The sequence below is a fragment of the Saccopteryx leptura genome, chromosome 2, assembly GCF_036850995.1.
Source record: "Saccopteryx leptura isolate mSacLep1 chromosome 2, mSacLep1_pri_phased_curated, whole genome shotgun sequence".
Classification (NCBI taxonomy): domain Eukaryota; kingdom Metazoa; phylum Chordata; class Mammalia; order Chiroptera; family Emballonuridae; genus Saccopteryx; species Saccopteryx leptura.
In genome coordinates this window covers 114,732,191-114,758,771 of record NC_089504.1, presented here as the reverse complement: position 1 = coordinate 114,758,771, position 26,581 = coordinate 114,732,191, and the positions used below count along the sequence as shown (strand labels likewise).

The 26,581-nt window shown below is 49.3% G+C and overlaps 1 protein-coding gene across 2 annotated transcripts in view; it reads left to right on the top strand.

Annotated features, from left to right (window-relative positions):
- Positions 1 to 1,665: 1,665 nt before the first annotated feature.
- TSPAN11 (tetraspanin 11) overlaps positions 1,666 to 26,581 on the top strand; it is a 78,445-nt gene continuing 53,529 nt past the window's right edge. For both annotated transcript variants that reach the window (XM_066368599.1, XM_066368598.1), the window contains exon 1: positions 1,666 to 1,863. The gene's annotated coding sequence lies outside the window, so the exon portion shown is untranslated. The remainder of the gene's footprint in view (positions 1,864 to 26,581) is intronic.

Genomic DNA, 26,581 nt, shown 5'->3' with positions numbered 1-26,581 from the left:
CCACTGGATATGCCTTTGGCTCCCTGCATCAACCCACTGGTCCAGATGACCCCAAGGAGGAGCAATCTGGCTTTATACTCCCTCCCATTGAAATAATTATCTCAAAATTCCCCAAAGATCTCCTATTTTCTGTGCACACTCCTCTTGGGTGTCCCTGCAGCGAGGACCCCTATTACACATACCCTTTAACCGGAGTGCGGCGCCCTGCACCGTGTGACCCTCCTGGCTGGCTCAGGAGCTGCTTTCACTGGCTGCTTGGCCCACTTGGACCTGGGTTCTGTCCTCAACCCGGCCCTCTCTGTCTTGCCTACACTCTCCCTCCTCTTCTCATCTCTCGGCTTCACCTCTCTTCAGGTCCTCCTCCAACTTCCACACCCACAATACCACCATGGTCTTCTTTCTTGAGACCCCTCTCTCCACCCCTCCTTCTACAACCCTCTGCTGTACCTTCCATGTTCACCCCCCCCCCCATTGGAGGTCTTCTTCTCACAGGCACTATTACAATCATTGCTTTTCAAAAACCCCAGTTTACATCTCCTCTGCTAATCCTTTCTCAGCAGCCCTGGGAATTTAGAAGGCTGGTGCCCCCTCCACTGCCCCCGGCCTCCCATGGCTTCCCTGACCCAGCAACCTAGTAAATGGGTAACGTTGTTCACTGCAGTCAAGTTTCAAAAGGACATGGTTGGATAAGCACGGGCCTTTGTTGCTTTGGGAAATAGCACATGCCTGCCCCATGTTAGAACAAGCCAGTTATAGGCAGCTTTGCCTCTGCTCTCCACCAGGGCACAGGCAGCTGGGCTCTCTGCCTAGTGGGTTTTTTCTTTTTCTTTTAGAAAGACAGAGAGACAGGAACATCAGTCTGTTCCTGTATGTAGCCTGACTGGGGATGGAACCAGCAACCGATCTACCTGGCCAGGGTCCAAAAAACTTTTTTATTATTATTATTTTTTTAAGAGAGACAGAGGAAAGAGAGGGGATGGGGAAGGGAAGCACTCATGTGTTGTTCCACTTAATTGTGCATTCATTGGTTGCTTCCCGTGTGTGCCCCAACCAGGGATGGAACCCACAAACTTTTAGGTTTGGGTGGAGGCTTTAATCCACTGACCTAACCAGCCAGGGCCTGCCTAGCATGTGTCTCCCCCCACGCTTCTCCCCCTCCCCAGAAGATATCTGGATTCTCCCCAGGCCCAGGAAATGGAAAGCTGTCAGGATGATTCTCAGAGCTACGGGGCAGTGATGATAGTCTTCCCTGTGCATGGTTGTGGGGAGACGGAAGGCTCTTTGTGATTATACAGGCTTGTCTCTAGAGCCCCCGGGAGTCCTCACAGGCCAACTTCTCCCAGGACCCTGCTCATTCCAGGCTCCACCAGGGGTTGACCCGGGGGCCAGCAAGACCTGAGAGAGGCCCCTGGTGGGGGAGGAGGCTGTGGGGCCCACTGGGCTCTCTGTAAGCCCCCCCCCCACCCCCCCGCCTCGCAGCCCACCCACCCCTTCCGAGCAGTGATTCACCAGACAACCACACAGCTGCCCCTAACTCCAGCTTAATTCGCTCTGTGTACTGGGAATTGAAAAAAGGCCAAGTCCCAAACAAAGACGTGGCCGCACAAGGCTTCTGGGAGGCCCGCTAGCCGAGGGAAGAGCGGGCCTGGGAGTGGAGGGGGCGCGGGCAGCGGGGCGGGGCGGGCGGCTGGCCGGCAGGAAGCGCCCGCGGGCTCCGGCGGAGCAGGCTGTCCTCGCACCGACCCCCTCCCCACGGGAGGTCGGGAGCACGGCGGGACGTGCGGGAAGGGGCCGCCCACGAGCCGCCGCACTGCCTCTGGGTCCGCTTCCCCGGCTGCGAACCGAGCCCCGAGGCCACGGCTGGTAAGTGCGGTGCGCCGAGCTCAGGAGGGCCCGCCGGGACCGAGGCGCACGGGGAGGCGGGCGACCCCGCCAGGCCGGCGGGTCGCAGAGAGGAGGCGCCTCTCTTCCCCTGCCTGGTCCCCGGAGCTGGACCGCACGGGGCCCCGCCAGGCAGGGGCAAGCTGACTTCGGATAGGAGTGGGGACAGGAAACCTGGGGACACTCAGGATGGATGCGTGTATGCACTGTTGTCTGTACGGGATCCCCATCATTTGGGTCCATAACTGTGTTCTCGGTTTCTGCACGTGGGTCTTGGGAGAGAGCCCTGGGCTTCGCAGTGACGTGTGCTGTCAGCTTGCTCCATGCATGTCAGCCCCTGTTCAGAATGTCATTCTCTTTGTCCACCCTGAATCCTAGACGCGGGCTCTTATGCCTAAGCCTGAAGTGACAGATCCAGGGTGATCCTAACTTGAAATTTTGCAGTCCTTGGCTCTGTTCCCCAAGCAAAACAGAGTTTGCTAAATGCTGGCAGCTGGTGTGCCTCATGTCTGCCCAGGACTGTCCTCAGCTGTCTATGCAGTGTCAGCAGTCCCATGGGCACAGCTGTGTATTGTGGGGGCCATGGTTCTGCAGGCCCTGTCACCTGTGTTTCCCTGCCAGTTCCTGCACGTGCAGTTGATTAGTTTGGTATAGAAAGAAGGAAGGTGTGAAAGGTTCTAGAGCGTATTGTTTTCACCAGTGATATGTGCAGTATTCATATGCATAAATAGTCCGGAAAATATAAAAGGGAGGAGGGCTCGTTTGGGTGGGCAGGAGAGCATCCAGCTGCGGTCTGAGTTGCTGAGTGTGCAGGAGTAAGAGCTACAGAGGTTTCCAGCGTGTTGGCACACATGGTGAGCAGGGGTGGTGTGGAGAAACGAGGCAGTTTCTGGAAAAACTCATAAGTATACTCTAGGACAGAGGGTAAAGAGAACGAGGGTGGTATTAGGCCAGCGTTGATGGCCTGTGTTTAACTTGTGGGCAGCTGGATTTTAGTGAAAAGAATCTGCAGTTGGAGTCAGGAGACCTGAGTTTGAGTCAACATTTAGTGGTGGTTACTTGGTCAGTAGCAGTGTTCCTTGCGCAGATCACTCTGGGGTTGCATTGCTTCATGTGCAAAACTAATAACCACTGTCTGTCTAACTCTTGAGGCTCAATTTAGCTCACACCCGGAAAGTGCTTTGACAGCAATAAGGCTCTGAGGGCAAAGGGCGGATGCTGGACCCACAGGTGCCAACAGGAAGGTGTGGGGAACACTTGGGGTCTGGAGCTATTTGGTTTGTGGGAGCCCTTTGCAGGCTGCTTCCTGTGATATTGAGCATAATAGGAGTGTCTGCCTGTGAAGACTTTGGACTCTGAGTATGTGACACACATGCAGGCCCGTGTGCTGCCATAGGTTTTGTGTGAGTATCTTTGCAGCACAGGGGAGCCTGCTTGGATGGCCTGTAGGTCAGAGCCTTAGAGCAGCATGATACAGGGACTCTTCCTCGAGGTGGGTCAGGAGGCTTTCTACCCACTGTTTAGCTTTTACCATCATGCCAACAATGGAAGTAGTAAGGACCATTGACCACAGTTTGCAGCCAGGGAGACAGGAGAGGAGGAAGCTTTCCCAGCAAGGTCACAGGTCAGGGATGTCAACTGCAGGGTGCTGTCTTCTGGATCACTGAGCCCCCAACCTGTAACAGGCGAGGAGGGTAGGGAGAGGTGGTCAGGATTCATGGTAGACAGCCCTGAACACCAGGATATGGTTGGTGGCTTGTCAACCCTTGGGTGTCACCTGTCCCTGGGACTTCATTGACCATAGTAGCTATTTGGTAAACATTGCGAAAGAAAAGAGCCCTGGCAGGAATCCTGGAAACCCTGGGTAAGTCCTAAGTCCCAGCTCAGCTTCCTGCTGGCTCTGTGACCTGGGCCAAGTCACTTCACTTCCTTGGGCCTGCTTCCTCACTGGTCAGAATCAAAGGCACCTTTCCAGGTGGTCCCGCTGTCAGCTCATGTTTCACTTCCTCAGAGAGGCCCTTTCTGATCACCACATAAAGTAGCCACCTCCTGGCCCGATCACCCACTTCGCCCTGATCTAACTCCTTCACAGACCATCTGGACTTCTGTCTGCCCCCTAGGACCACACAGTGAGCTTCGGGAGAGTGGGGTCTCCCGTGTCCTGTGACCTGCTGGCCACCAGCACACAGAACACAGTAGGTGCTTTAGAAAAGTTGTGTTAGTGAGTCCATGAATAACTTAATACAAGGGAATGGCCGCATGTTTTTCATGCATTCTGAGGGAGGAGCTCCTAGAGCAGGGGTCCAGAACCTTTTTGGCTGAGAGAGCCATGAACGCCACATATTTTAAAATGTAATTCCATGAGAGCCAAACAACGACCCGTGTACCTTATGCATTATCCAATAAAAATTTGGTGTTGTCCTGGAGGACAGCTGTGATTGGCTGCAGCCACCTGCAACCATGAACATGAGTGGTAGGAAATGAATGGGTGACTGTGTCTGTCATGGTCCTCCTCTGGTGTGTTCCCAGGCAAACTGCCCCGATGTGCCTCCTGCACAGGAGATGTCTGCTCGGCACCATTTTTCCTGAGTCGTTGGCAGTAGAGAAGGGCTCTTCTCTCTGAGCGATTTCTGGGGACAGCAACGTGATGGCTCACCCGTATTTATAGCAGCCACATCAGCTCCGTGTCAAGCGCGTCTCATGTTGTCCCTTCCCATAAATACATTTGCAAACAGCGGTATGTCTCCTGTGTCCAGCACTGTGCCTGGGTTTTTGGCACAGAATATGTATTTATCACCAACTTTACTAACCCCCATGGGAGTTAGTATATCCCATGTATACTATAATATAGCTATATGATAAATATTATTTATTATTTTTATATATAATATTCTATATTATTAAGTGAAAGACAGGGAGGCAGAGAGACAGATTCCCGCATGCACCCTGACCAGGATCCACCCGGCAAGCCCACTAAAGGGCAATGCTCTGCCCATCTAGGGCCATTGCTCCATTGCTTGGCAACCGAGCTATTTTAGTGCCTGAGGCAAGGCCATGGTGCCATCCTCAGTGCCCAGGGTCAACTTGCTCAAATGAGCCATGGCTGCAGGAGAGGGAGAGAGAGAGAGAGAGGGAGAGAGAGAGAGAGAGAGAGAGAGTAAGGAGAGGGGAAAAGCGTAGAGAAGCAGATGGTTGCTTCTCCTATTTGCCCTGAACGGGAATCAAACCTGGGACTTCCACATACCAGGCCAATGCTCTACCACTGAACCAACCGACCCAGGCCTATAATATTCTTACTGCTCACAAAAATTAGGGGATATTTGAAAAATGAATATGAAGCAATAAAATATCCCATAATTTTTGTGAGCAGTATATGTTAATAGTATACCCACAGTGTAGAAGGAGGTCTGGCTGTTTAGTTGTTTAGTTGGTTGGTTGAGGAGAGGACTTTGGAAAGAAGTGCAGGGAAGAGACATGACTGCAGATCAGAATCCTCGTGACTTCCTTTAGACCACTGACTTGGCTCCTTGTACTTGTTCCTGCTTTGGCTGACTCGTGTGGGTTCCCAGGTTCACAGAATATATACTGACAAGACAGCATACCACAGAGCAGGCAGAGTTGGGGGGTCAGGCTTTAGTAGACACAGATTCACCACTTGCCTGCTATGACCTTGACTCTTCAGGCCTGAGAGACACATAAAGGCCTGGTCCCTGACCTCCAAGCTTCTAGTTGCTGGGGATTAAACTCACTCCCAAGAAGAGATGGGGAAAAGCTGAGTGCACACTGTGGCGCTCACCACAGCCACAGGGGAGCTCAGAAACAGCAGGAAGCCGAGTTCCAGCCCAGGACAGAGCCCAGCTCTGGGCCAGACAGGCCAGTGTGGAGCCCCAGCTCTGCCCCTTCCTCCTGTGTGACCTTGAGTGTGTTACGGGACCTCACTGAGCCTCAGTTTCCTCATCCTGAAAACCGGGGAGATGCTCTGTAACTCCTAGCCTGGTGTACAGATGCCCGAGTCAAGCCTGGAAAGCTCAGCTTAGTAAAGGGTACTGGACACAGAAACGTCTGATGCCAACAGGGAACAGTTAGAAAGAGGGCTCATGATGAGAAAGGGCCTGGCCTGGTGGTAACCGCTGTATAATTGTGTCTAAAACAGGTCTCCCGCCTGACCTGTGGTGGCGCAGTGGGTAAAAAAAGCATAGACCTGCAACGCTGAGGTCGCCGGTTCGAAACCCCAGGCTTGCCTGGTCAAGGCACATATGGGAGTTGATGCTTCCTGCTCCTCCCTCTGTTCTTTCTATCTCTTTCCTCTCTCTGCCTCTTTCTCTCTCTGTGTCTCCTCTCTCTAAAAAAATGAATAAATAAAATGTAAAAAAAATAAATAAATTATAAAAAAAAATAAAAGAATTATTAAAACAGGTCTCCCCTGTGAGCAGCCAGGGGGGGTGTGGTCTCTTGCTGCCGACGCCCTGGCCAGCCCAGCACCCATTCTCTCCTTGGGGCGCTTTTCCAGCACGCAGCTTTGAAGAGAGGCAGCTGTGCTTAAACAGCTCCTCCCTCCGTTTGAGCTGCCGGTGGACACGCATGTGGCCCTTCTGAAAGGCTTCAGGAGCTTCCCCGTAAAATTCCACGAATTCAACCATTAAGAATGTCACAGAGGTTCAAATGTTACGGGCAGTTGCTCTGCCGGTTCCCTGGACCGTTCCAAAGTAGCTCACAGATCCTCCTTGATGGCAGAGGGGGTGACCCACAGTGGATCTCAGCTTGTCCTGACATACGGAGTCTTATTTTTTAACACAGACCTCCTGTTTTGAAAGAGTTTTGTCAGCCAAACTTTAATATAAGTGGAAATTTGTTTCTCCAGCTGAAAAAAAATCCATCAAAGACCGTGTAACTAATAGTGATTTCACTGTTCACTGTCCGCTTTCTGCATTATAGCGTTTATATGTTGTGAATGGAATTCTTTGCTCAGTGGGCATCATGAACACTAGATAAATGAGGCCACAAGGAACAGGGACACCCACCTGTGTGTCTCCCCTCTGCTCAGGTGCGTGCAGGCCACGATGCCATCTGCCCAGCATTAGACCTCCCAGGGCCTCTCAGCGCGGGGCACGTGCAGCGCCACAGGCTGCCGGCCCACAAAGCAGCAAGGCCTCAGCCCTGGGCCTCAGGTTTTAGTCACATGTTTGGACAGCAGCCCAGTTAGGGCAGAACAATTCCTTCAAACGGGTGGGCTATTTGAGTGTCCTCGGGTTCCATTACCCACGTCCGTCCTTGGAAGACAGAGGTTTCCATTTCCTTAGCCATGTCTACCCTTCTGCTTTAAATCATTTATATCTTTTTTTAGAAGTCAGCTTTGGTCATTTCACTAACAGGTTCTAGAGTATTTAAAAGGCTCAAGAGAAAAAGAACATAGGACAGGAGTAGAGGTGGGTATTGTTCATTTTCTGAGGTTTGGAACAGATTGAAAAACAGAAAGCTTGAAGTTCTTAGTCCTGTTCAGAGAGCCTCGCAGCCTCTCTGGCCATGGCCCTTTGTCCAGAGAGGGTGGCTGGGAAGGGGTGCCCCTTGGGTTGGAGAGAAGAGAAACCAGGGGAAGGGCGATGTGGAAGGGCCGGGTGACCCCACATTTTGGGGTGATGTTTGCACACACAGAGACTTAGGGAAGCCAGGACTTCCAGAAGAAATAAATTTCTCTTTGGGGAGAGAGGGTGAGACAGGAAGTTAGGATGAGAAGTACTGGGTGAGAATGAAATAATCAGAAGACAATTGACGCTTTCTGATTACACTGAGCAGATAGCTAAGGACTTTTAATTCCTCAAGTTCCGAGCAAATACTAGGAAAACAAGAATAGTAAGTCCTCAGTAGACTTGAAGTGAAACGACTCATAACGAAATCAGTTTTACCCTAGGCTGATTGTTATAAATAAGAGAGAAGTTCCTGCTGCATCTCATTGACTTTATAGAAACATTGAATGAAACAATGTTATTTGAGTATCTGCTGTTCTAGTACCTTGAACTAGACAAGGAGAGTGGAAAAAAGCCCCTCATCTTTTTTTAATGCATAAAGGAAAACTGTTAAACGAAGCAGTTACAGACAACAAGAGGAGCCACACTCACATTGTACGATTAATTCCTCTAAATTCATCTACATTCTACCATGGTTTTAATTTATTGAATAAATAATGCTAATTGTAAATAGGTATTTTTATTATTAAATTAGATACTTTATGACTGGCAATTCTCCAGGGGTTCACAAACTGTTCTTCTATGACTTGCAAGCTAATATTACATAATTAAAAGGTTGAAACAATCCAAGAACATAGACTATGCGGCAGAGACCATATGGGCAGCAAGCCTGAAATATTTGCTAACTGGGCCTTTATGAAAAGAGTGTGCTAAGCCCTAACCCATCCCGGGTCAGCCTGTGATTATCGATCAGGACAGCTCAGCAACCCCAAGGCACTGAACAGGGCGTGGTGGTTAGAGGGAAGCCCACCTCTGAACCAGGGTCTCTCTCTGCTGCTGTTCCCTGAGAGCCTGATTGAATTCACCTGGGTGCAGCCAGGGCTCCCTCAGGGGTTCCGATGCAGCTGAAGTTGAAAAGCACTGCCCTACATTTAGCAGGAATTCTCTAAGTGAGGTCCTGCGGAGTCAGACAGCCTCCGGCTGGTTAGAAATGCAGATCTTAGACCCCATCCCCGTCTGTCTGCTAACTCACAAACTCCAGTGGGACGGGTGAGGGTAAGGGGGCCAGTGTCTATGTTTTAACCTACACTCCAGGGATTCTAATGCACCTCAAGGATGAGCACACTACTCAAAGGCTTGGCCTTTCAAACCTAAAGCTGCCCATTGCTGGCAGACTTCATGGTGGGCTGGGAGGAGGGAGCAGGAGGAAAGGGGGGAGCTGGCCAGGGGACCACAGAGGCCTGCCAGCTTCATTGTTATTGTACACTAGGCCGAGGCCCTGGGAAGTGAAATGAGCCACAAGAGCCAGAACCCGGACTAGAATAACCCCACCAACACCAGTAATGAACTCTTCTCTGATAAAATTATAATGATTTTAGCTTTGGGCTCTGCTTTGCATTACTACGTATTTGTTTGCCTTTAGTGTATTAACTTATAGAAGAAGTCTCTTAGTTAGTACAGGTTTAAGTACAATTTCTGAACTATCTTGAAGTAATGGAAGTAAACATGCGTGCCTGGGGAGCAGGAACGCTGTGCTGCTGACCTTCACCTCGTAACTGATAGAGTCCGTTCTCCCAACACCGCCCCTCCCTCCAGAAAGGGCAGGTGCCACAGGGTACGCTGCCCCGGGTGCCCAGCCTCCAACAACATAGCATGTGTGGCATTTGTAAGAATTTAATAGGATTTATGACTGACTGATGGCCTACTACATGCTGGACGTTTTATAAGGTTTCAACATGCATTATCTCCTATAATCGTCACAACCCTATGAAATCAGTGCTATCACCCCAATTTTATGGTTGTGAATGTTGTGGCAAAGAGAGATTAAAGACCTTCTCCAAATCCCACAGTTAATAAATGGCAGTGCTGAGATTCAAACCCAGGGAGGTCTGACCTCAAAAGCGGTGGGGGTGGGGGTGGGGAGGCGTGCTCACAATCAGGCATGACCTGGCATTTCAATGAATTGGAACTGGTTGAGCTTGTGGGTTTGTAAAGCAAATTATCCTCGGCTCTCCCAGGTCTTGCCCAGTGTCCTGTGTGTCCTGTGTGGCAGGGTGTGAGCCACACCATCCAAAGGTTGGATTGCTGTGTGCCTTCTTAGAAACAATTCAAGAACCTGAGCACCAGAGGCACACCAGGCAACCAGAGATAAAGATGCCGTCTGAGTCGTCAAGAATACAGTTGTTACCCACAGAGCTGGTTGGGTATTTAGGTTCTTCCTTTCTTATTTTGGAAACTAGCAGCCAAAGTGGTGTATATTAGATATTATCATCACCACCAATAACGAGGCATCCTTTTTTAGAGCTTTTCATGTCTCCAAAGCACCTTAGGCACCTCCCGATGTCCTGGTACTGTTGGCCTTGGTGACAACCAGAGGCAGTGGGAGTTCAGAAATCATGACTGTTGGGCCTGACCTGTGGTGGCGCAGTGGATAGAGTGTCAGCCTGGGACGCTGAGGTTGCCAGTTTGAAACCCAGGGCTTGCGGGTCAAGGCACATATAAGAGGCAACTACTAACAGTTGATGGTTCCTGCTCCCCTACCCCCACCTTTCTCTCTCTCTCTCTCCCCTCTCTCTATAATCAATAAATGAAATCTTGCCTGACCAGGCAGTGGTGCAGTGGATAGAGCGTCGGACTGGGATGCAGAGGACCCAGGTTCGAGACCCCGAGGTCGCCAGCTTGAGCGCGGGCTCATCTGGTTTGAGCAAAAGCTCACCAGCTTGAACCCAAGGTCACTGGCTCCAGCAAGGGGCTACTCGGTCTGCTGAAGGCCCGCGGTCAAGGCACATATGAGAAAGCAATCAATGAACAACTAAGGTGTTGCAAACGCGCAATGAAAAACTAATGATTGATGCTTCTCATCTCTCTCCATTCCTGTCTGTCTGTCCCTGTCTATCCCTCTCTCTGACTCATTCTCTGTCTCTGTAAAAAAATAAAAAAATAAAATAAATGAAATCTTATTGTGACTGTTGGCAGCACTGTGAGTCTGCAGTGCCCCCAAACCCAGAGCACTGGGCTGAGAACCAGAGATGTGGGTTCAAGTCATAGCTCTTCTCAACCTTGCTTTGTGAAAATAAGCAAAGGACATTCATCCTCTGGGTCCCTGGCCAACATATGGGAGTGGACTGACTTCAAAGGTTGCTTCTCTTTCTTTAAGTCCTGGGACATACAGATGGCTCCCAAACCTTGAGAACTGTAGGTAGTGATGATCATGCTGGTGATGTAATTAGTGCATGGTTAGGGAGCCAATGTAGGCAGCATCTAGAATGTTCTGATGCCAAGACTAGTGCTATAACATCCTTTCTATATAACTCATGAAACTAAAGTTACTTCTTTTTTTAGGGAGAATTAGGGTAACAGCACAGAGGTTATTGGTTAGTTGCCATGTGAGTGCAGTATTTCTTTGCTCAGAAAGGTCAACTATCTTTAAAAAGACAATTATCTGTGTGTTTGACTCTCCTGCAGGGAGAAGATTCTACTACTTTCCAAGGTGGTTTCTAAGTCCCTAGAAAATATGTTTTCACAGACCAGAGATGAAGACACGTGGTTTATTTATCAGGGAGCTTAGCAGCTTCCAAACTCTCTTCAATAAATGACATCACCTCCTGGGCCTAAGACCTAACAGATTTACATCCAAGTCCCAAAGTGAAAATTGGAATTTAAATTTGAATGCATGAGTGTTCTCTCCCTCACCCTCACACACATGCACAGATCTGTAGCCCATGTGCTATGTGGTAGAAGCAAGTTGAACCAGAGGTCTGCACACCCAGATACTTGGCTTCCAGCCGCCACTCTGCCTCTGCTGGCCTCCCTGGCCCGTGGCATGGCCCTTCTCTTGGGAGCTGATAATCTGGGCTTTGTCTGTACCTGTCCAAAAAGGAGCCTGAACCTTTTCATGGGGGATGTGGGGGGGTTTCATAAATTCCTTTGGGCATCTGCTAACACCTATAGAGCCCCAGCACATAAGTGGTAACATTTTTTCATACAATTTCAGGGGCCCCAAAATTATAAACCCTTCAAAGAATTTATAAGCCGCAGCATCCTGCTCTAGAGACAAGACAGGCACTATGTTGAAAGCAAATGAGAAATGTACAAATCCTCCTCTGTGGGAAAGGAGGTGAGTTTTTGTGTCATTCAGGCTTTTCTTTTTTCACTTCCGGCTGCCTGGAGGGATTATCTGCCTTTTGAGACCCAGAGAGCAGGTGAATGTACTCAAGCAGGAACTAATGTGCATCACCCTGAAGGCTTCTGCGGGGGGCAGGGGAAGCCTTCCCCCATGGGGGGGGCAGGGGAAGGCCTTCCCCCATGGGGGGGGGGGGCAGGGGAGGGCCTTCCCCCATGGGGGGGGGGCAGGGGAGGGCCTTCTCCCAAATGCGCCTCTCCTCCAGCCTGGCTGGTCCCTGCCATGTCCTGTGATGGAGCCTGCTGCCGGGCTGTGCTGCTGGGCTGCTGGGCTGCTGGGCGGGGAGTGGGCTGCGTGGTCAACCAGCATTTACTGGCCCTCACGGTCACTTTCTCGGGGTCCTTGCCCTCTTATGTTAGATGACCCACCCAAAGTCAAACAGGCAGTAAGGGTGACAATCTTCTCCCCATAGATGTTCACTCCCAGCTTCCTTCCCTCCCCCTCCCCCCTCCCCCTCCTGCCCCTCCCCCCTCCCCCTCCTCCTCCCTCCACCTCCCCCTCCCCCTCCTGCCTGCGCTCAGAACTGCATCAGCTGCCCTGCCCTGCGAGGGCCTCTTCCCCGAAGCTGCTGGGTGTCCTGTGTGCGCTCCAGATGGCTTCATCTCCCAAGCAGCTCTTTCTCATATTAGGCCTGGAGGAGTTTGTGCGCAGCTGGGACCCCACCCTGCGGGGGAGGGCAGTGGTGGTGTTCTGTATCTGAGGACCTGGGGCCCTGTGTCAAGTTGGCTGGGGAGTCCTTGTTGACTCTGAGAGCTGAGATCATTGTTGCTTTGGGGTCAGGAATGCTCCCACATCCTCTAGACTGCTTTGAGGAGCCATGTCTTATGTCCTTGCCCTTCTTGCATGGACACAACAGTGACAGCACACCCTGGCCCCTAAGGACAGATGGCCCAGGGCCCCAGCTCCAGCCTGAGTCCTGCATCCAAGCCTGGGAGTCCTCCGGGACCCGGAGTGTCTCCTGCCTCTCTCTCTGGCTCACGGGGGGACTGTGGGTGTTGAGAACATTTCCCTCCTCTCTCAGGGTTATGGTCACCTAGCTTCTCTGGCCTTCTGTAACTTCCGCAAGGCACTAGCATGCAGATGTTGGCTGGACTACCCATGGTGGATGGCAGAGTGACAGGAAGACCTGCTTCAGAAGCTTCCACCCTAACTCTGTGCGAGAGAGGGTCGGAGCAGAAGCGACTGGATGGGGTGTCACTGACGGGCGCCTCCTCTGGGCCCAGGGGTAGTGAGCAGCCTTTTCTGCCTTGCTGAAGTCACGTGGACTCAGACTGCAAAGTCCAGGTGCAGCTTCCAAAGGCAGCCCAGATTTCCCTGGCTGGGCACGGGGTCCGGAAAGCCGTTGTCCACAGTGTGAGTCCAGGCACACTGGAAGCTGCCCTGGGAGGAAGGTGGCCGCTGGGACCAGTCCTCACGCCGCCATGTTCCCGGGGCCCTGGTGAGTGCTCAGAGCAGGGCCCAGCTGTGCCAGAAGCCTCCCAGGCAGAAGTTCTCATCATGAACTAGGAGCTGGGCACTAATGAGAGAAGCCTGAGGCGATGACAGAGCCTGGGAGGCGGCCCAGCTTCCCCGTTGGCCTGGCAGGAGCCACACTGGGAGGTGTTCCTAGGAGGCAGGACCAGGAGCCTGGGCAGGACCGTCTGCCGGACTGCTCCAAAGCCAGGGGGGCTCCCATGGAGCAGCACAGGGCGGGTGCGGTGGGTTTTATGTCAGACAGGCTGTGTGTCTTTGAATATGTTTTCTCATCTGTGCCGTGGGGACCCCAAGAGTACCTACCTCTTAGTTATTGTGAGATCTAAAGCCTGGAGGGGACAGAAACAGCAAACCATGTGCCAGCGTGGCAAGGGCCCCTGCCATTCCCCGGTGGGCAGGGGGTGGCTGTGCCCACTTGCCCAGGGCAGATGCCATATTCACAACAATGAGTAGGGCTGTGAAGGGCCATTTGAAGGTTCCTCAATGAGTTAAATATAGAGTTACCATAGGGCACAGCAATTCCCCTCCTAGGAATTACCCGAAGGAATTGAAAATATGTGTCCAAAAAAGACTTCTGCATGAATGTTCACAGCAGCTCTATTCACAATAACCGAAAGGTGGAAACAACACAGATGTCCATCCACAGGTGAATGGATAAGCAAAAGGTGGCATACCCATGCTGTGGTCTATTAGCTATAAAAAGGAATGCAGTCCCAATAAATGACAAACTGTGAATGAACCTAGAACATATCATGCTAAGTGAGAGAAGCCAGACACAGAAAACTACATATTATATGATTCCACTGACATTAATTATTCAGGGTACAAGGTTTCCATTTGGGGTGATGAGAAAGTTCTGGTACGAGATAGCAGTGATGGTTGTACAATATTGTAATTGCACCACATGTGAATGTGCCACCGAATTATACATTTTAAGATGGTTACAAGGGTAAATTTTATATATGTGCATTTTACCACAATAAAAAAAAAGAAAGATTGGGGTGAGGTTGGGGCAGGGTTAGGGTCCACAGAAGCTGAGCCATCTATATATTAAATGATAGGGCTTCTCAGGTGATCTGTGAGGTCACTTTCAATTCTAAAAATACCTTGTGGGTCTATGATATAGATCCCTGCAGCTGCACCCTGCCCCGCCCCCCTCCCTGGCTCATCTTGACCAGGGACAAGGGCAGGTGACAATATGCAGTTGAAATGAAACAGCTGATGTCTGCATGTTGGTCTCTGCCAGAGCTGGGTTTCTCTGTGGTCCCAGCTCTAGGGTGAGTGTGGAGGGAGACGGTGATCAAGTGAGCTGGGTTAGCACACCCCTTTAACTAGAGAAGCTACATTTTATCTGTTTTGTATAACAGTCTACATAAAAATTTATTTGAAAGAATGTACCAGTAGAACATCACTTTCTCATTGTACCGATAGGTAAACTAGGATGAGGCTCCGAGAGGGGCAGTGACGTGCCCAGGCTGCTGGCAGGTGGAGGGGGACATCCTGAGTCCGATGCCCTGACACTGGGCTTCTGCCGGTCCCTCCGTCTGCTGACGCCTCTGTGAATACCACACCACGCTTACTGGTGGGCTTGGTCAGCATCACGTCGGCCTCCCTCTTTCCTTGGGAATCAGGGAAAGGGCAGACCGCCCTCAGTGCTCGTCCCTCTCCTGGCTCCAGGAACACCCACTCTCCCCAGCAGAGCCCCCTGGTGCCAAGTGCCAGCCTTCCCTTGGGGTGACGACCAAGCAGCGCCCACCTGGACGGGGCCTTGCACACGTGTCTTCATGTGGGTGATGAAAAGAACAGCTCTTCCTTGGTAGAAATCATAGATCCATTCACTCAAGAAAATCAGGGAAATTATAATACAGCTCCATCTCTGAGTGTGGGGAAATAATAGACTGCGTTCTTCTCTATAATGATGCTGGTTTCAGCAGGAGCAGGAAGTATATTAGGCAATGCATTTTTTAAAAGATGTTTTTGAGATCCAGTTTGTCAGAAGTAAAATGCTATACTCTTAGCTACCGGTTAGGTGGTCATATGCCTAGCTACAACTTCATTATGATACAAGAATGGGAGAATAACTTTTGGTAGACCACTAGCAGTCTTGGCCACCTTATGAACCAAACCCAAGTTAAGTTTTTTTTTTAACATTTTTTAAAATTCATTTTAGCGAGGAGAGAGAGTGAGATGGGGGGGGGAGCAGGAAGCATCAACTCTTATATGTGCCTTGACCAGACAAGTACAAGGTTTTAAACCAGCAACCTCAGCATTCTAGGTCGATGCTTTATCCACTGCGCCACCACAGGTCAGCCAAGTAAGTTTTAATACACCTCCCATCCTCTAGAAAAGTGGGGAGGATATTTACCTACAAATTGCAATTAAGGCTTATATGTATTGTATATAAAAATAATCCATGGGTGACCCTGGCCAGTTGGCTTAGCGGCAGAGCGTGTGTGGAAGTCCCAGGTTTGATTCCTGGCCAGGGCACACAGGAGAAGCGCCCATCTGCTTCTCCAGCCTTCCCCTCTCCTTTCTCTCTATCTCTCTCTTCCCCTCCTGCAGCCAAGGCTTCATTGGAGTAAAGTTGGCCTGGGTGCTGAGGATGGCTGCATGGCCTCTGCCTCAGGCACTAGAATGGCTCTGGTTGCAGCAGAGCAACACCCCAGATGGGCAGAGCATTGCCCCCTGGTGGGCATGCCGGGTGGATCCTGGTCAGGCACATGTGGGAGTCTGTCTGCCCCCGCCCCCCGCTTCTCACTTCGGAAAAATACCATATATATATATATATATATATATATATATATATATATATATATATATGATAATAATAATCCATGGGTGTTTTCTGTTTATTTTGTTGTTGTTTTGTTTTTGGTCAAGTGTACCAGCCCCCAAATGTTTATCCACCCTCACTGGGTTTGGACAGCCCAACCCTTAAATACCTTAACTGCTCATCTACTGTGTATTGTGCTGCCCAGTCCCTGCTTGACAACTTCCAATAAAAGTCAGAATTTCACCCAGCCCACCTCATCTGAAGAAAGGCACCCAAGCTCAGCAGGGAGAATGGTGGTAAGGGCTCTGGTTTTCTGGAAAAGAGAAGAAAAATAAGTAGCTTGTTAAGTCAGCAGCTGTGCATACCTGCATAGACTGTGCCCTGCACAATTCTGGGAGCAGCTGTGCACACCTGCATAGACTGTGCCCTGCACTGTTCCAGGCGTAGTTACCACAGGGACTCTAATGTATGCAGCGCCCCCTGGAGCTGAGCATGTGGCCACCCTGTCTGTCTCATCCTCACTTGCCACCCTCTGCTGAATCCCAACATCCTGGGCTCGGGGCCTTGCTGCTCGCACTGCTCCTTGCCTTCCAGATCCTGAGCTCTCCCTGAATGGGCACCTCTGAAACCTCTATCCTTGCCATGAGAGGTTCCTCAGCAGGCATCTCAGTGCTCCGAGGATTGACCCTGGACAGAAAATCAACTCTAGATCGAAATGACTTCTCTCCTCCAATCCTGCTAAAAGACAAACTGGTCGTCTATTAGGACGACCACTTAATTTGTGGATCTGCCAGAGGAGCCCACCTCCTTATGTAGGAAATAGAGATGAAGGCATCTGCCTCACTGACTCATTGAGACAATTAAATGAGAGGCCTGGGCCTGATGAGGGGTCCCACCCCCTTTCACTAGCTGAGGCTGCAGGGTGCTGGGGTGTCCGACTGCCAGCCAGAGAGTCTGGGAGGGGCACTGGGGCCAGAGGTGGTTCCTCAGGGCCCTCAAACACCTGTCTCCACGAGTTGGAAATCACAGGTTTCTAAAATAGAGGCAATGACCTGCCTCCCTTGGATCCGGCATTCTCTTAACCAGTGAATTACTTTCAGATCCAGTGCACGCACACACATTCCATCTCTCCCAGCTCCACAGCCCGAGATGCTGAGCATCTGCAGGAGGCAAGGAGGCCACTTGTGTCCCTCAGTGCTGAGGTCCCACTGGGATGGGCTCAGGAGCTCCCGGCTCTCTCAGCCTCTGCTGAGAGCTGTCTTTAAGGGCTGGAGCAAGGGTGAGGGAAAGAGGGTGTAGGGCTGAGAGAAGGGGCAGGTGCATGGTCGCTGTCCATGCCTGTCAAAGTGGACTCCTCTAGGAAGCACCTGACTGTGCCCCAGGGCTTTCCTGCCGGTAGAACTGTCCCGTTCCCCTTTGGGCCTCATTCCATCAATTTCTGAAAGGATTTTCTACATCGATGTACCATAGATATAGTCCATGTTTCTCACCTGAGGCTGGAATTGAAAGATGAAGGAAATGAGAGGATGAGGCAGAGAGGACAGAGAACATTCTGGAGAGAAAAAAGATGAGAGGAGCTTCCTGGGCCGACTTGTGCAAGACTTCCTGGGAGGCCCTGGTGTTGGAATTGCCAACACCTGTGCTAAAGTATCATACAGAGCTGTCCTCCGCGTCGCCCAAGTCCAGGCTGCAGAAGTTACATTTTGCTTCTCTCCTTTTTACCACCTTTGACTTGGGAGTCCTGGGGACTGTGTGAGAAATATTTGCATAATTCTTAAAAGAGTGCAGGTGCTTCCACATGGCTCGTTAGTGCCTATATTTGTCCATTCACTCAGCACCTGGCACCCATGCACCTGCCGTGGTTGTTCAGGATATAGAACTGAGCTCGTATTTTAGCAAATAATGTAGTTCAAGCAAATGCCTTAGGCTTAATTAATGGGGGTGTTGGTGACCCTCAGTAAGAGCAGGAAGTGGGTTGGAGAGACCATCCACGTGTGGAGGGGACGGGCAGGACGATTCAGAGGCGTGACGGGTACTGAATACCGTTGAAAGCAATATAACATAGTGGTGGAGAGCCAGGATCAAACATCCAAACCAGGATATTTTTAAGTGAAAAGAGTTACTACCATAATCATGTCAAGACAATAGGTTTAAACTGGGAGTGTCCTAAAGAAACTGGCATTGTGGGCAAACTGGGAGTCATGGTTCCCCTGCGGAGAGTCCGCTCTGAAGCCAGATGCCTGACTTCGAATCCCACCCCTAGCTTACCAACAGTGCGGCCTCAGCAAGTTCTAGAAACTCTCTCTTTCTTCATCTGTAACATGGGGGGAATGGCCATGCCTACTCGTGGGTTATTTTGAGGGTTAAAAGAGGTAACATTTACAAACCATACCCAACGCATGGCATGTGATCAGTAGTGTTAGCCATTGCTCTTCCTAGGCATGTGATAATGTACACAGAGCCATAGGTGATGCAGAAGTGGTCTGAAATGACCATGCTCGCTTTATGTCCTGGAAGGGAGCTGCATCTTACCCAACCCAACAAGGGAGAGTTATTCCAGTTTTATAGATGAGAGGAACTGAAGCCCAAGGTCATAGAGCAAGTTAGAAACAGAAGTTGGACAGGAACCCAGGTCTCTGGGTGCAAGCCCAGTCCTCCTAAAATCAAAGTGGGGGAAAGGAGTGGGTAAGGATGACATCTGACACCATCAGGGCTTAATGACCTCATGAGCCCATCTTTGATGGCAGAGGCCCTGGGAGGCAGCCCAGGGAGTCCCACCTGACCAGCCATGGGCTCCCAGGCCTCCGCACTGCCTTGAGCACCGCCCCCACCCCCACTGCTCCTTCTGTGGTGCCTTGCTGTGTTGAGAATCGAGATGAGGTGCTTAATGTTCACTATCACTCTGGCCTCCTCCCCCCTTTTAACCTGGTTTTTTTTTTTTCAGTAGGAACATATGTTTTAATAATATGATTAACAAAAGTGAAGAATACACATTCTCTTCAATGTACATTGGCACACTGACTGAAAGAAACTTTTCTGGACCATAAAGCAAGTATCAATAAATTTCAAAAGACTGAAATCATATAGAGCATATTCTGCAGCCACAGTAAAATCAAGCCAGAAATCAACAAAAGAAGACAACTGGCCCTGGCCGAGTAGCTCAGCTGGTTACAGTGTTGTCCTAACACACCAGGGTTACGGGTTTGATCCCAGTCAGGGCACATACAAGAATCAGCCAATGAGTGCAGAAGTAAGTGAAACAACCAAATGATGTTTCTCTCTCCCTTACTTTCTCTCTCTCTTTAAAAAAAATCAATCAATAATTTAAAAAAGAAAACACAACTAAAACATTCCTAAAAGGCTTGAAAATCAAGCAATTCATGTATAATCTTAGATCAAAAAAGAAATTGCAATGTGAATTAGAAAATAATGTATTTTTTGCTCCATAAGACACACTTATTTTCCCCCAAAAGTGAAGGGGAAAATGCTGTGCGTCTTATAGAGCAGAAAATACAGTATTTTATTAAATATTTTAATATAGCATTTGGTTCAGAATATTTTTTTTCTTATTTTCCTCCTCAGAAAGATGGTCAGGTGCATCTTATGGAGTAAAAAATATGATACTTTGAAGGCCTGGCCAGTTAGCTCAGTGGACAGAGTGTTGGCATGGCATGTGGATGTCCCAGGTTCAATTCCCAGTCAGGGCACACAGGAGAAGCAATCATCTGCTTCTCATTCCCTCCCTCTCCCCTTCTCTCTCTCTTCCCCTTTCTCAGCCAGTGGCTCAGTTGGTCTAAGCGTGGGCCCAGGCACTGAGGATAGCTTGGCTGATTTAAGCATCAGCACCAGATGGGAGTTGTTGGGCAGAAGCCAGACAGGGCACATGTGGGAGTCTGTCTCACTGTCTCCATTCCTCTCACTTACAAAAATAAATAAATAAATAAATAAATAAATAAATAAATAAATAAATAAATAAATAAGAAAAACTTTGAAATTAATAGTGAATTGCCAGTTCAGTCACTGGTCAGGGCATATACTGTTTCTGTCTCTCTGTCTCTCCCTGCCTCTCTCTAAAGAAGAAAAAAAGAAAGAAATTAACAGTGAAAATACAACAAATCAAAATGTTCAGTAAATAGCCAAAGCAGCACTCAGAGGGAAATATATAGCCTTAAAATGCATGTATTGGCCCTGGCCGGTTGGCTCAGCGGTAGAGCGTCAGCCTGGCGTGTGGGGGACCCGGGTTTGATTCCCAGCCAGGGCACATAGGAGAAGCGCCCATTTGCTTCTCCACCCCCCCCTCCTTCCTCTCTGTCTCTCTCTTCCCCTCCTGCAGCCAAGGCTCCATTGGAGCAAGGATGGCCTGGGCGCTGGGGATGGCTCCTTGGCCTCTGCCCCAGGCGCTAGAGTGGCTCTGGTCACGGCAGAGCGATGCCCCGAAGGGGCAGAGCGTCGCCCCTTGGTGGGCAGAGCATCGCCCCTGGTGGGCGTGCCGGGTGGATCCCGGTCCGGCGCATGCGGGAGTCTGTTTGACTGTCTCTCCCCGTTTCCAGCTTCAGAAAAATACCAAAAAAAAAATGCATGTATTTACTTTGAAAGAGATCATCAAGCTATAAATTTAAGATGTCTTTATTTTAATATATGTTAATTAAATTTTAATTTTAAAAGGTTAGAAATGCAGAAAATTGCCTGATTTAATTCACATTAAAATACAAATGAGTGATGACATTCAGCTATGTCTACCTTCCAAGAAACATTGATTGAACTAACGTGATTTTTGTTATACTTTTAAGCAAAATGCCATTAAAAAGGAAAATTTCAGGTGGTCAACATAGGAGAGTTTAGAAGCCTTTCAAATGGACCTTGGGCCAACCTATCCAAAAATTGCATTCTGGGGACATTAGGGGTGAAACAGAGCTTAGAAAGTAAGATGTTGATGAATGAAAAAGAAAGAGTAGACTAGGAAAAATAACGCTTGAATATATGTTCATAGGTTCAGACTTAAACATAGTAAGTAGAAACCTCGTTGACCTTAATTGGTGTCAGCTGCACTGTTTCCAGGAGAACCTGTAGAAAAGATCCCCTTCAACTCTCAGTTGCCTTCCAATGTGTAATCTCAACTTATTTCTCTATAATTATATAGAAAATATAAAATATAATTCTTTATCATTCTTATCCTGCCTCCTTACACCACTGGTTATTTAATAGGTTCTCATGATTTCGAAGCTCATAACATTAACTTCAGTTAAATATTATTGATATTTGTATCAGTTCTTTTAAAATGACTTTCATGCTCGAACCAACCTACTTTGTTCAAGTAAGGTCTTGATTTTCTGCAGGTGGATTCTTCATGGTCACCTGGGGACAGGGTCTCCCGTGGTGGACATCTAGATGGAGTCTACTAGCAGGGGGGTAGACTTAGATGCAGAGGCCTTGAGACTGTGTCCCCAGCTATCACCTGCGTGGCCTCTGGCGTATGTATTCTATAGGGCTACCCACACAGAGTGCTTCATTCAAGAAGCTCCCAAGAAGTTGGTTGTAACAGCCCCTTCACCCTCAGTGGAACACTGGGGCTGTGAAATTACAGTGCACATGTTCTTGCAAATTCTCCATCCCGTTTGATCCTCACAACCACCCCGCAAGGGAGGCAAAGCTGGACCAAGGTCAGTTCCTTTACACAGAGGAGGAAGCTGAGGCCTGAGAGGTCGTGTGCCTTGCGCAGGGTCACACTGCTGTAGGTGACAGCTGGCATTCACACCCAGATCTTCTAACCTGCTGCCTAGTATTGTTTGGTTTGTTCCCTTATTCCCATCATAAGCACTGGGGGAGTCCTCATTTCATGAGTAAGACTGCAATTTTAAAACAAGGACCTAGGAAGAATATAGCGAAGGGTGATGCCCCTCTGCAGGCAGAACCTCCCAAGAGAATAAGGAGAAGCCAAACCACCTGCCTAAGGTTATGAGTGGAGCCTTGATGAATCCATATAATGCATGTTGGTACTTGCAAATGAAGTAAAAAATAAAGTCATATACTTAGAAAAACATATCTCAGGGCATAAAGACTAAGAATTCTTAGTTCTAGAATTTTAATTCAAGTTCCGCCTACAGCGGAACCATCCACATGCTGCTGTAGTTAGCATCAAACCCTAAGTTTGGTCTAAAAGAGTTGCCTGCATTCATTTACCTGCACACAACTAATACAGTGACATTAAAGAAAAAGTCCATGGTCGCCTAGAGGCCCCAGGCCAACCCGTGTCACTAGAGCACCAGCAGCGGCCAGATGCCCAGTCTAGAAGTCAAGGAGATGGAGAACCAGGGAAAAAAAGTGGGGTCCCCCCAGACTGTTGCCCCATGCAATTTGATATGTTGGTGGTGACAGCTGCTGTGTTCTTCTCAACCCAGCACCCTGTCAAGATCAGAGAATGCTGTCCCTGCCACCTCCTGCAGCCCTTGACTGGCATCTCTGCCCAGGGACGATTTCCTCATTCTTAGCTTCAACCAAAGGCCACCAAGCTGCAAGAAGCTGCAAGAAGCCAAAACTAAACCTGCCCAGAGAAAAGTAACACTTCTATTAAATACTCTGCCCATCTCTCTCCACATTCTAGTTCTGTGGTTCACTTTCCTCTTCTATCAAAGGGGTAGTGATCTCATCATATAGCTTAGTGCCTAGTTACACTTAGTAAATAATAATTATTTTATAATTATATTAGCCAATCAGAATCTTGTTGGTGGCCATGGAGACAGGAGACCAGGTCCCTGCCCTGCCACTAATTAGCAGTGTGACCCCTCCCCCCCAAACCCCACACCCTCAGACTTGGCTTTCTCAGATCTCCAAGGGGCTCCTTCCAACTGTCCCACTCAGAGGGTCTGAGGAAGCCCAATTCTTGTGACTGCTTCAGAGGGACTTTCCACCCACCAGGACTAGGCCAGAAGAGTGGAAATTAACTAAGAGGGAAATGAGGACAAAGAAGGATGAGGCTGTCTGCACAGGAGAAGGACCCCACAGTATACAGGGCTGTGACCAGGTTTCATTAGGAGCCAAACTTAAGTTATACATTAAACCACCAGACTTGTTTCCTTTCCATCTGTTTTTAACTTGACCGTCATGCAGCTGGGTCTCCTGTTCGTCAAGAATGCAGAAGTGGAAACTGGCATTTTTTTGAAGGGGTGGGGCTGGGGTGGGGTCTGGTTTTGTTTTAGAATCACCCAGTTCCTCAGGAGCCCACCAGCCCCATGCCTGATATGGGGTTTTCTCCCCTTAGAGAATGGAGAGCCAGGGTAGCCCCAGCCTGAGCTCTTGCTCAGGGAGCAGACAGAGAAAAAGTGGCTGGTGAGACCCTGGGAATAGAGTGGTGGGAAAGGGGAAAGTCACAGCTCTGAGTGGACGAGATTGCCCTGGAACCCTCTCCTGGTTTTCCATTCTTTCCAGAGCCTAGGTCAGGGGTCCCCAAACTACGGCCTCCGGGCCGCTGCACTTCCGGAAGGGGCACCTCTTTCATTGGTGGTCAGTGAGAGGGGCACAGGATGCGGATGCTGTATGTGGAGCATCCACAAAGTGCGGTGTCGCTCACGTACAGTACTACTTCCGGTGACGCGGGACACACGCGTCATGGCTCTGGAAGCGTGTCATATCGCTTGTTACGGCTAGCAGTGACAAATATGGAACCGGACATTGACCATCTCATTAGCCAAAAGCAGGCCCATAGTTCCCATTGAAATACTGGTCATTTTGTTGATTTAAATTTACTTGTTCTTTATTTTAAATATTATATTTGTTCCCGTTTTGTTTTTTTACTTTAAAATAAGATATGTGCAGTGTGCATAGGGATTCGTTCATAGTTTGTTTTTTTTATAGTCCAGCCCTCCAACGGTCTGAGAGACAGTGAACCGGCCCCCTGTGTAAAACGTTTGGGGACCCCTGGCCTAGACCCTGGGCCCAGCCATACCTCCAGACCTCTGCTCACTCTGGTGCCTTTGCCTGAACAGCCCTCCCTCCCTTTCTGCCTGTCCTCAGGGATCAGATTAAATGCAGCTCTGGCAGAATTAATGCCACTTCCCCTGTGCTACCATGGTTGCTATGAGCTCCTTCAGGACAAACTCCAGTTGTTCTGAGGACAGCTCCTGGCACAGAATGGGAGCTCAATGCATGTTTGTTGAGTGAGTGAAGGATGAGGGTAGCGCTGAGGACAACAGTGCCTTGTGTTCATGAGCAATGCGTAGTCAGTTCCCAAGCACTCCCCCCAACACCCCGGCCACCCATCAGCATGAGGAGACTCAGCTCTGCCCCAGCACAGCCACTCTGCTCTTGGACACACCTCCTTGCTGAACCCCACCCTGCCCACCAACACATCTGGCTAGCCAGCTGGGCTCTTTCTGCACATCCCTCATCTCCTCTGCCCTTTGAGGCTCATGGCACATTCATTGCACTCGGGGATCCATAATGCTACATGTTGGGCCCTGATGAAAGTCCCCCGAAGCCATCGCCTCACCAGTAAGGCATTTGCAGTTGCTTTTCAGAAATGTCCTGTCGTGTGGGTCCCCACTGTGCCATTAGCGGCCCCCCGGCCTGCTGGCTGCCCTGAATCCCAGCTTTGTTCTGCACTCAGAGCCTTGGCCTGGAGGGGCCAGTGCCCTCAGGCGGCATTACAAAGCTGTCTGGGAAGTCCTTGGCATCTCATCAGGAGCTGTCCTAAAAGTGGTGCTCCACCCGTACCCCACTCAGTTGTCTGCTCAGATGCAAAGGATGATTACATGCAGGGTCATGGACTTTCAGAACCAGAAGGGGCTTTAAAGAACACATATTCAGAGGGTGTCCTGAGACCCCTGGTGTCAGCAGCATTTGAGAGTAGGGTGACCAACCATCCCAGTGTGCCCGGGATTATCCGGGTTTAGCACTGAAGGTCTCTTACTCAGAGAAATCCCTCAGTCCTGGGCAAATCAGATGTTTGCTCGTGCCACCTAGGAGTACATTCTCCAGGCCTGATGAATCTGAAGCCCTTGGGGGGCGGGGGCTGAGCAATCTGTTTTAACAAGCTCTACAGATGATTCTTTTTTTTCCCCCACACTTTAAAAACTTTAGTTATATAAAAATTCATTTGTTTTCAAAAGCATTAACAAAAAACAAAAAGGTATGGAGCAGAAGACATGCCCTTTACTAGTGTTTGGTGGGAAGGTACAATTTTTGGTTCTCTGGAATGTTGTGTTTTTATAAACAAACAAACAAGATGAGACCGTTAAAGCTCCCGGAATGCCCGTGGCTGTTCTATCAATATTACCCCACCCCCAAAAGAGCAGAGAGGAGGACAAGATGAGCCTAGAGTGGGACCATGGAGGGTTAAGCCACTTGGCCCAAGTCACAGCGCCAGGAAATAACAACACTAGCTATCAGATCCAAGCATCTGGCTCCCAGCTGGTCCTGACACTTCTCTGGGGCCTCTGCCACCCCAACACGGGGCCCACAAATGGTGGGGGTGAGCAGGGAAAGAGCGCTGAACCCTAGAGATGGGAAACTGCTACCCACAGTTAGCCTGAGACTTCAGAGCGGTCATTGAAGAGGCGTGTCCTAACAGACATGCGTTTATTTCCTCATGCCCTCTGCAGAAGGGTCAATTAGAATGAGCTCAAAGGCTTCCCCTAACCCTGACATTTTGTGGTTCTATCTTCTCTACCACTGATGCCTGGAATTTTACCACTAAAAATGTGTTTAAATTTGTTAAGTCTTGTCTTGTGTCTGAATTCCTTTTATAAAAATACAGTTTTCCTTTAGAACAGCGGTAGTCAACCTGGTCCCTACCGCCCACTAGTGGGAGTTCCAGCTTTCATGGTGCGCGGTAGCGGAGCAACCAAAGTATAAATAAAAAGATAGATTTAACTATAGTAAGTTGTTTTATAAAGATTTATTCTGCCAAACTTAGCAAAAATCCGACATAAAGTACTTGGTAAGTAATTATTATTATCTGCTTTAACTTGCTGTAACTCTGCTTTATAAATTTTATAAGGTAAAGTTACTTCCCTACTTTATAAATCACCATTACTGTGGAACCAGTGGGCGGTTAGGAAATTTTACTACTAACAGAGATACAAAAGTGGGCGGTGGGTATAAAAAGGTTGACTACCCCTGTTTGGAGTGTCCTGACCGCTAGGTTTGTGGGACTAGAGAATGCACTGTGGCATGAGTTCAGTGGGCCCTGGCTGGGAGGGGAGGGCCAGGCAGATGGAGGAGGGCATGGCCACAGGAGAGCCCGGGCCCACACCACCTGTCAGTTTACCAGTGGCCCACAGGGGCCCAGAGGAGCTCTTGTCAGGGCGTCCTGCAGAAGGACCCTATAACAGCTCCCCTTCCCGTCGCCAGGCTGACCCCATCTGTCATCTTTCTTTTAAACATTTTTATAGACTTCTTTTTTTCTCATTTTGTATTTTTTTCTACCACCCTGCATCTCAGGCTAAATCGGAAAAAAAAAAATTGTCTTTTTTTTAAGAAGACTAAAAGTCTTAAAATTACTTTCTTCAAGGTTTGCAAATAGAATAAGACAGCCACCTTTTCTTTTCTCTCTTCCTCTCTTCCTGTCCCAAGAGCCCATGAGCTTGAAAT